The sequence below is a fragment of the Taurulus bubalis genome (genome assembly GCF_910589615.1).
Source record: "Taurulus bubalis genome assembly, chromosome: 21".
NCBI lineage: Eukaryota > Metazoa > Chordata > Actinopteri > Perciformes > Cottidae > Taurulus > Taurulus bubalis.
Window position 1 is genome coordinate 12,060,629 of NC_136609.1, and position 8,693 is coordinate 12,069,321.

The following is an 8,693-nucleotide window of genomic DNA, read 5'->3' on the forward strand; positions in this document are numbered from 1 at the left end:
GCTGTTCAGAGAACGCCTGAGTCAGCAGAGTCTCCTCTCCGCCTCCAGACGCTAACACCGTTTAACATCAGTGGATCTGCAGCTGAGCTCCAGATGTTTACAGGACGATCAGCTGCTTGTTGAATAATCATATGTGCTATGGCTTTTTCTGAAGTGTTCTTTGTGAAGTGCATTGTGGGAGAGCAGTTCTTTAAAATACCTAAAGCTTAAACTTCTTAAACTCTCCAAATCAACAAAGAATACTAAAAAAAGATAATTGAATGTGGGCTTTGCTTCCTTCCATCTTTTGGTCCCTGCAGGTTTGCCCCCAGCCCAGTTGCCCAGCAACCTCCTCAATAAGATGTGCAGAGTCATGCTTCAGGCTTTCTACGAGTCTGTTATCAGAGCATCGCCTCTATGACAGCGTGCCACAGTCTCCAGGATGATGCTAATCAGAAAAACAATGAGGTGGATGTGATTTGTGCTTCCGAAATGTCTTGTTGGCACGATGTCAAGATCTCATTATCAACATCTCATTATCTAGCAGCAGGAGTATCTTTGAGGGGAAGGGAGGTGGTTTTAATATCGCCTGCGATGGTCCGTGCCTCTGATATCGCATTCAGAGCTCAGTCAAAGAAAAGATGTCGGCTCTTACTGAACACAAAGCATCATAATGAGCATTCAGGAGGAGCGGACTCCTTAACAGTGGATAATACTTATGCTAAGATTAATATTAAGCCCATCAGTCATGGTCACATGAACACTTTTGAAGACTACAAACTACGATGGTACCAAAACAAAGAGGAATAGGAAGTGAAAACCTTAAAAAAGATCAATGGCAACACTCAGATGACCATCGCATTACACCACAAGAGAACCCCGACGTGAGGAAATACAGGATGATGAAGCACTTCTCTGGCTTGTTCTGCGGCCTTTTTATTATTCAGCTGCTGTGCTGCAACACAACAGTTCTCAGGGAGCGGATTCATGTCTTCTCTTTAATAGTGATCAGCGTACTTCAGTCGTATATCGCTGTGCTGCGACTCTGCTCTTTGGCCGAGGGTCGGTGCATTGTAACCGTGTGACTCATCGGGGGAAACTTTTCCTTCGAGCCACCAGCTCTCAGACTGGATTCAGGATCTGTTTTGCACACGAGACGACGGTAGACTTGTGTTGTGCACCACGTCTCTGCAGACAGATGCTAAAATAAGAGGATGCAAGGATATTTTGAAATGAAAAGCCGCAGCTCATCCTGCACAACGTGGACACCAAACCCTGGAGCACTTACTGTGGCTGTGGCCCCCTGCACTGCCTATGAGTCATCCTGGCAGAATGCACCCTCCTCCAGCCTCACCGACACGATGCGCTGATCAAATCAAGCCCATTCAGGACATTTTCCCAAATGTGTGTAGTGCGACTAAAGTGAGTAAAGGAACAGTCTCAGGCTGCAACATTTCTCCCCACTGCGACACTCCTGTCCTTCTCGCCTGTTCCTTTTGCTCTCCACATGTCTCTTGAATAACAGGGAGCAGGGGAAATGTTAGTGGGTTAGCAGAAAATAGCCTGATAATTGACCCTGTCGTTTAGCGAATGCTACGCAAAGTCACAGCGCCACGCTAAGCCCTCCTCATCTCAGCCGGGTCCGTTTCTGTAGCAACAGCAAACACAGAGACGGGTAACAATGAGGGCTCAAGCTCAAAGAGCAGTGTTCCCAGCAGGGCTTCCTTGTTTATTTATTTTTCCTCCGGTGAATATTTAGCATCAAGCTGCCACCTGTGTCGCTTTATCCAATCATGTGACTTATGCCAAGAATTTCACAGCCGATAGCCGAGGCCCTGGAGGGAACACGGAGCCGAAATAGCAGCGAGATGTGCGTTGACGTTGTCGTGGTTCAGAGCTCTGAAAGGAGTCTGTTGACGCAATGTGTGGCTGCAGGTGCATCCTGGGAGAACGCGCAACTCTTTGCTTGTAAACTTAATAGTTAATAACTTCATCTAGTGTGCTAGGAAGGTGTTAATAATGCTACGTGAGACACTTTTTTAAAGGAACAGTCTACAATTTGTTCTAGTTAGCTCTCTTGTTTAATTAATCCATTAAAACACAAAGTGTAAATACAACAGAATCTCTGAAAATGTCAAGAACGTCCAGGAATTAGTCTGGTGCGTAACCCCCAGTGAACAACAACGTGTTGATCACTGAGCAGAGATGCTGTCGGGTGTATTTTGCTAGCTGTTTCCATCTGTTTCCACTCTTTCTGCTAAGCTAGGCTAACAGTAATCGGGTGTTTAGCTTCCGGATCTGACCTTTGACCCCAGACCAGCACACTAAATGTGACTTATTGACCAAAAAAGTGAATATTCGTATGTGGTGAGTGTTTTTTCTCAGAGAATCCGTTTAACGTAGACCATAACTGCACCGTGTTGGATGGTAATCTGTCTGACGTGCAGACCGGTCAACAGTGGCTGAGCCCTTCATCGTGCACATGATCCCCGTTTCTGCTGCATCGTGGAAAGCGTCGGCCCCGTCAAGCCGCCCGCTGAGGAATCCATGAGGTATATTTAACAAAGAACATGGGCACTAAATAAAGGACAGGTGGTGACACACTGGCCGATCCGAGCAATGTTGGATGACTGACATTAATAGCATCCGTAGATTAACAGACTTGGAGCACATGTTTTAGTTCAAGAAGAGAAAATATGGAATCGACCATCTCTTTTTATTCTATCTGGGATGCAGAGCGGTCACATTCAAAGTCCTGATACTCTCCGCTAGCTCTCTTCCTGTTTCGGTTTTCTTGTCCCAGCATGTGGGATGTGGTACATTTGTTTAAAATGTGATCTCAGAAGAAACTCCTCTCTAAATCGACAAAAAATACGACTTAGAAATGACACAGAACTTGATTTGAGCTGTTAAAGGACGCATGTAAACTTCAAAGCAGTTCAAAGAGCTTCTCTTCTTTTGAATTCCACCATGTTGCATTTCCACACATTACATTAGCCTCCAGCTAACATCACCTTCTGATAGTGGCAATGCAGAGCATCCCCAACGCTCCATGCAGCACGAGCATTACTCACTCTTACACTCCCACAGACGACTTAAAGATATGCATGTGAATTATGAATGCACCTGCAGTCAAGATGAGTGTATTAATGCACCTGGGGAAGAGGCTCTGCTGAGGGTGTCAGCAACAACATGTAATATAAAGATAATGGATTGAGCAACAGGGTGTTTTATTCAATACATTGAGCTGACACACAGTCAGGAAGTAGTAGCCTGAATCGCTTTCCCCTGTTTACACCCGAATGTCCCTGATGACTGTTCTGGTCTGCAGCTGCTCTCCCTGGAACGGGTTCTGCGAAAGCACCTTCCAGCTGGTCTTGCTCTAAGCCCACCCGCTGCACAGAGTGATCTCCGTGGACTCATTTTGTCTTCACGTCACTCTGAGACCCCTGTGGGACGGCAGTGCGCTCCTCTCCGGTATATATAGTGCTCTTTTCCCAGAGCTGCGAGCGGCTGGGATTCTGTGAGAGGAACAGGATCCTCGGGCCTGAAACAAGTCACTGGTTCTGCAGCCAAACACCACATGTCGCCCAGCCAGCGCTGCTCTCGCACCGGCTGACCCCGCACAGACATCGGCTTGGACTTGTTTTATGGGACGGAAATGCACTCAACACGTTTTATAGACATCAGGGATTCACACAATGGGATTCTATGTCTGGTTCTGAAGTGTTGTTACAGTGATTATGACAACTAGCTGCGTCTTGTGTTTTATATGATCTCTGGAGGGGTCCAGATCTGTCACAGGGTCATATATATATATATATATATATATATATATATATATATATATATATATATATATATATATATATATATATATATATATATATATATATATATATCTATATATATAGATATCTAGATAGATATATATATATATATAGATATATATATATATATATATATATATATATATATATATATATCTATATAGATATATATATATATATATATATATATCTATATAGATAGATAGACATATATAGATATATATATAATTACACACACAATATAAACAATATTTAATTGTTTCACAAATGCTCCGGGAACATTCATTTCCTTACATCACGGTCACATTATTCCCAAACGTTGCGTTTTTGTCTGCAATATTATACCATGTATGTAGTATATAGTATACTACCAGGTATGTAGTATATAGTATACTACATACCTGGTAGTATACTATATACTACATACCTGGTAGTATACTATATACTACCATGTATGTAGTATATAGTATACTACCAGGTATGTAGTATATAGTATACTACATACCTGGTAGTATACTATATACTACATACCTGGTAGTATACTATATACTACATACATGGTAGTATACTATATACTACATACCTGGTAGTATACTATATACTACCATGTATGTAGTATATAGTATACTACATACCTGGTAGTATACTATATACTACCATGTATGTAGTATATAGTATACTACCAGGTATGTAGTATATAGTATACTACCATATATGTAGTATATAGTATACTACCAGGTATGTAGTATATAGAATACTACCATGTATGTAGTATATAGTATACTACCATGTATGTAGTATATAGTATACTACCATGTATGTAGTATATAGTATACTACCATGTATGTAGTATATAGTATACTACCAGGTATGTAGTATATAGTATACTACCAGGTATGTAGTATATAGTATACTACCAGGTATGTAGTATATAGTATACTACCAGGTATGTAGTATATAGTATACTACCATGTATGTAGTATATAGTATACTACCAGGTATGTAGTACTACAATGTTTTCCTCTGAAGTAGAAGTACTACTAATAAGTAATTTCAGAGTGTAATGAGTTAGAATACAAACATGGTTCAATATTCATATATCAAACTCTTTGGGGCCTTTTAGTTGTATTATTGTTGTTGTTATTATTAATATTATTATTATGGTATTAGTTTCCTTCACATGTTTTTCCAGTAAAGCACCACTGAGATTTAAAGTCTTCAAACATAAAAGCACAAATAATAGAATGTCCTTGACACTTTTTCTGCCCTATTCTTCTACAAATCCTTATTAATTTAGTCCAGCCAGCAGCTTTGAATCATAATTTGATGACAGCTGACTGGAAATAGAAAATACAAACAATACAATGCATTCCTCCATCAACTCATTACCCGAAACCCCGTTTCATTACACCCGGATCCAAAGATGAAAAGTGACCCTTCATTAATTCCCCCGGCAGCACAGAGCTGTAGGGTCCGGCTCAGGGACCCTTCAGCCTCTGGTGGTGACATCACGCCCCGATGCTCCTCACCCGCCGTCGCCCCGCATCATGTGACTGTTATCTGTGTCTGGTGCTCTGTCAAGGTACGCTGGGATATGAGAGCTATAAACGGTTGTCTTCATCCGCACTGGAAGCACAACAAAACTCTTCATGGTCGCGATTTTTCCAGCGAGGATGAAAAAGGGGGTTAATCAAGAAGAGATGTGCTCTGATTGGTTCACGCTCTCACTCTGCCGTGACACACACACCCAAAGTTATCCCCATTGATGCATCAAACACTTCGATAAGCCTCCAGACCTTCTGATCCGACTGCAGCTGGTGAAGCTCAGGGTTCCAGGAGGATCTGCGCCCCACTACCCTCAAACTGTCAGTCACGCTCAGACAGAGATGATGTGTCGCTCTGCCTGCAGAGGAACTCAGAGCATGTGATGCAGCGTAAAAATACAGCACCGTGAGAGTTGCTTCATTTGAGTGATATTTAGAGGTTAAATTGCTCTGAATGCATCCCTGTCATGTTTAACGTTGTTATGACCGTAGACGTCAGGCGGCGACCTCCGTGACCCCGCGGGCAGCATTCCCTAAACCCGCTGATCGGTCTGCTGGTCAGCCGCCTCCTTGTTGACTGTTGGCGGATTACGAGCACCAGAAGGCCGGCCTCTCCGCCCCGCTATGATAGCATTAACCAGATTAACCTGTCACGTCCAGTCACATGCCAAACCCCGAGCCCTTTAAAGCTGCATCTGGGGGAGTGCTGCTGTCCTTCTGTCTGCCCAAATATTTACTCACAACAGGGAGGTGTGTCTGTGATAGAGGCTTTAACACCTGTTGGCTCACTTGTCTTTATTGTGGTCTATGAAATGAAGGGGAACTGGATCTTTAAATTGCTTTTGTTGTCCAACAAACAGCCCATAACCCAAATAGATGATGTGTAATACAGAGAAAGATGAATGCAACTGTAAGCTGCATTTATTCATAACCTGTGAAAGCAGAATGAATGATGATCAGTGAGTAATTCTTTCTTTTTACATCCCAACACATCATCAAACTATGGATGTCAGCGCAGGACAATCTGAGGGAAATAATAACGTCTGAGTTTTACAATGAAGCTCACAGTGGAAATGTTTTCCCGGCCGTTGCCTTTCACCGCCGTCTCTCCCCACTCCCCCTGAATGCATTCCCAAACTGAGGCATGAGGCCCGGTAACCTGACCCACTCCGTCCGGCCCGCTGCCCTTTGGAAGTTCCCCGTCTGCAGCCGAGCGCTGCAGCGTCCACTGAGGGCCGGCGGCCGCGCAGCAGCGGGTCAAGTACCGCCGCGGCTTTGATGCGGTGGGCAGATTGACCGCGGGGGTCCGTTACCGCCGCCGGGGCCCCGATCAGGTTCACGCCCGTCAGCAAATACTCTTGAAAAGCATCGGTGAAGTACTGGGAGCTCAGATGCATCTTTTCCCTCAACAGTACACAGCGAAGATACAGATACACTTCTTTAGATCTTTTGTCTCCACGCCAAATACATTCAACCCAATTAGAGCAAAGTGAATCCAGTCGGATTAAAATAAGATCAGCAGACGTTCCCCGTGACCCCAGAGCCTCCTGGGTCCCTCTTCTGGGGTCTAATCTCTATATCTGGCTAATTAGCAACAACTTGCAGAAAAGCTGCCACACTGCAGATGACATACCGCTCTCTTCCTGTTCTGTTCATCCACTCAACACTTCAGGGCATCTTTAAGATATTGTTCACAAAGGATCTGTATTTGCAGAAATAAAAGGAATAATAACCTCATATTCCAAAAGAAGTTGAATGAAATGCATAATGAATGAATCGCATGTTGAATATTAACAACACATATCTAATGCCAGAGTAAACAGCAGTGATTATTTTCTTTTAAGTCATGTGATTCTCCAAAATGCTGACTAACCTTCAACACACAGACATGCAACCTTTTGCATATTTGCCTCCAAGATGAAAGATGAATATTGGGGGTCACACACACACACACACACACACACACACACACACACACACACATCCTCCCAAAGCAAAGCGGTCCTACCTCTCGCCGCGCAGCTTTAGCCCTCCGTGCTGCTGTGCCTCTGCAGTGCCGCCGGCGGTGTCTTCAACCCGCCGCCTGCGATGAAGCGTTATCCTCAGTGTGAATGTTTCTCTCTCGGCTCCGTCGCGTCCTCAGCTGGCCTCTCGTGTACAATCCAGGTGGTCCGATGAGGTGGAAGAGAAGAAGAGGAGCGGGTACTGACAGACCGGGGGAGCTGCTGTGTGTGTGTGTGTGTGAGTGTGTGTGTGTGTGTGGCTGTGGACTGTGAAGACAGACGTGTGTGTGTGTGTGTGTGTGTGTGTGTGTGTGTGTGTGTGTGTGTGTGTGTGTGTTAGAAAGAGAGAGCAGAGGGGAGAGAGACACGACCTGCCATGCAGATATCAGCCCTGGTGCAGTTAAATTTAAACCACCCTCCCTTCTGACACCTTGAGCCACGGCTGCTCTCCTTCTCCGACTCTCACACACACACACACACACGCTCACACACGCTCATACACTCACACACACACACACACACACACACACAGCTCTGACGGTACCATATGGCCCCTGACAGACGACTGAGCCCTTGGGAGTCTGTCCCAGGACAGACACAGCGAGGTGACAGGGGCAATATTTAGACGGGACATTTCTTCAGTTGTTGGTGGGAAAACATTAGAAAAAATGACCCCAAAACCTGCTACGTCATGCATTCCTTTCCCCCTGCACTGCGGGGATGATGTCATACAATATATTATAATTACTAAATGAGCTAAATGAACTAGCGTCGCTGCCTTAGGGATGCATCATGGTGGATGATTGATGCTGTGGACTGTTTCAAACAGAAACCACAGCGTCTCTTTCAAAGACCTGGCGCCTGCATTACCCACAATGCAACTCAAGATGTTGCCGTGTAAGTGACATCACTTGAAGGCGATTCAACAGATTTATCTCCTTCTGGAGTCTCCAAAATGATTTTTTAAAGGACTCACACATGTACGACTCCCTCAGCCTCTCTGATGTGAAAAACCATCAGAGTTCCTCTTTAACTCTTTCCTTGAGCTTTAGTTGGGTGTGGTTGCACCAAAAAGATGTACCTAAGTGCTGAGTCTCTGTGATGCAGTCAGAGAGTCAGAGATGATGAGTCACAGCAGTCTTCCTCTCTGCTGACGTCAGAGCTGTGATACACTGATGGGCATCGCTCAGCTCCAGGAGGCATGAGAGCTTCAACACACTTTAAATAAACCGCTTCATAATGATCTAGTTTTATATTCAACGTGTGTGTGTGTGTGTGTGTGTGTGTGTGTGTGTGTGTGTGTGTGTGTGTGTGTGTGTGTGTGTGTGTGTGTGTGT

General features: G+C 44.3%; 1 protein-coding gene across 1 annotated transcript in view; it reads right to left on the bottom strand.

Annotated features, from left to right (window-relative positions):
- Positions 1 to 7,497, bottom strand: part of LOC306752709 (filamin A-interacting protein 1-like) — a gene marked incomplete at its 3' end in the record, with an annotated part of 55,667 nt that extends 48,170 nt beyond the window's left edge. Inside the window, exon 1 of the mRNA XM_079236503.1 lies at positions 7,362 to 7,497. The remainder of the gene's footprint in view (positions 1 to 7,361) is intronic.
- Between the last annotated feature and the right edge of the window lie 1,196 nt (positions 7,498 to 8,693).